Source organism: Pseudomyrmex gracilis, unplaced genomic scaffold (assembly GCF_002006095.1).
Source record: "Pseudomyrmex gracilis isolate BER0280 unplaced genomic scaffold, ASM200609v1 scaffold_276, whole genome shotgun sequence".
Classification (NCBI taxonomy): domain Eukaryota; kingdom Metazoa; phylum Arthropoda; class Insecta; order Hymenoptera; family Formicidae; genus Pseudomyrmex; species Pseudomyrmex gracilis.
In genome coordinates, this window is record NW_018020860.1 from 89,910 (window position 1) to 92,116 (window position 2,207).

Below are 2,207 nucleotides of genomic sequence, written 5' to 3' on the forward strand. Positions count from 1 at the left end.
TAGGTCTACCGGAAAGTTCTGTCCGTTTTTGGAATAAAACAAAATACAAATTTTTCTTACCGTCAATAAACTTTATTAAATAATATAATTGCCATTATTATTAATGATTTCTTGCCAGCGTGAGGGCAATTTGTATATCCCATTTTTGAAAAATTAAAAACAATTTGTATTTTGTTTTATTCCAAAAACGGACAGAACTTTCCGGTAGACCTAATATATTCTCACATTTACGCACAACATCTTGCGAACGGCTCTTCATATCCTTATATTCATATATTATTAGTTCAAAAGACTTATAGAGCCTGAGAGTAATCTCTATTTATCGCTAATTTATTTAAATTAACTAAATATATTTTTTCTCCTAAGCAAACAAAACATTACTACAAAGAGATTAAAAATAAAAAAACAATTTTGAATGTAATTTACAAGACATTATGTCACTTATATTTTATCGCAAACATGGGGGGTATTCGATCAATTTAATCGAAGCTGTTAATGTTCCGTAAAACGTTCTTCAACTTTTCCGCCAAACTTTGCTTCAAATTCCACAAGCAGTCACAATGTTGCCGCATCGGTCGTACGCGGTGTCCTTTTTACACATCGCATGCCACGGAATAAATTGTCCAGAAATTTCTAAGGCCGGCTCGCTCTTTGTGGGATTAAGCCCGGTCGCGGCGGGCTACCAGTCACAAATCATCAGGTACCAGTTACCAGTTACCACCTATCACGTAGCCAGTGCACGTCGTCGTTTACGATTTCACATCGGTGTATATGCACCTGGAATTATTACGATTCCACATGTACCAGGTGGAAGCTACACCGACGCGAACGAATCTTTGGTCACCACAGCTTTCCCTATTGTTGCCTTCCCCCGATTGTGACAGTTATATAGTTTGTAACCCGGGCGTGATTACCCGTCAACTATTTATGACAATCATCGGCCCGCAGCCTGCCATTCTGACATGGTCAGTCTTTTACCGTCAAAATGGCGCATCCCGCTTTACATCCCGGGATTTCAGAACGAAAATATGTTAAGTGAATTACAAAAGTGACGTTGAGAACGTTAAACATAATTTAAACAATAACTTTTGAAATTTAAACAAACAGTTTTGCCTATTACATATCAAAAAAAAATTCTGAAAAATCCAAAGTGAATTAAAACCGATATACTCGTTTAAAGTACATGGCCGAACAAACGAACAGTTATACGTAGAAACGCGTTTACAGATATTTACGCGTAACATCGCAGATGCTAACACGGTCCTTCAAAATATACAGAGAGAGAGACGAGAATTCTTCTCGTCGTCAATCCGCGAGTTAAACGGTCGGAATACGCGTAAAACCAAACAATATCGTCCGTGTTCGAAATTTCTGTGAAATCCTTTTCACGCGATTCGTTCCGACCCGAACGATTGATGACATTGACACTGAATGGCGATTTCTCAACGAGGGTGTGCGCGTGTGTGAGAGAGAGAGAGAGAAAGAGAGAGAAGGGTGTCCCTCTGATCTCTTCCGTATCGCACTTAGTCGGACTGAGGTCCGTTTGATAGCTTAAAACCCGCTTTCAGGAAACGACACAATACCGGGCAACGATGCCTCGTCTCTGCCATTATTGAGCGGAGTCCGATTTGGTCGCGGCCCTGCTGCTTTCGACAATGGATGCGAAGTCGGCCATTGTGCGGGTGATTTGGAACCTTGGGATAGAGACCGGGGAGGCCTTCCTTCTTTCTGCCGAGTTACCGCGATGTCTTCATTAGGCCCATTTGGCCTCTTCGGGACTACAGCAAACTCGTTACGACCCGATGAAGAAGAGCGGCAACATTTCGAGAAGCGGCAGAGTGAATTGTGCGGAATGGAAGAATGGACCGGTGTGTTAAAGGCGGTGCGAGAGAAGTCGCGCGTTCTCGAGATTTTTTGAAGAAGCCGCGTTAATTGTTTAAGTCGCGCTAAATTCACATTAGAAGATTTTTTTCAGAATATTAAAAAAAAATGTGATTGCAGCAGTTTAACTACACCGATATAAGATTTCCACGTGTGTAATTAAAGTAATTAAAATCTTAATAAGTACACCGAAAAAATTATATTCTTGTAAGTAGAAGATTTTATACTTAAAAAATCTTCTTAAAGATTTTAGATGATATTCTTCCGAAATTAAGAATATATTCTTAAATAAAGAATATATTCTTAAATAAAGAATATATTCTTAA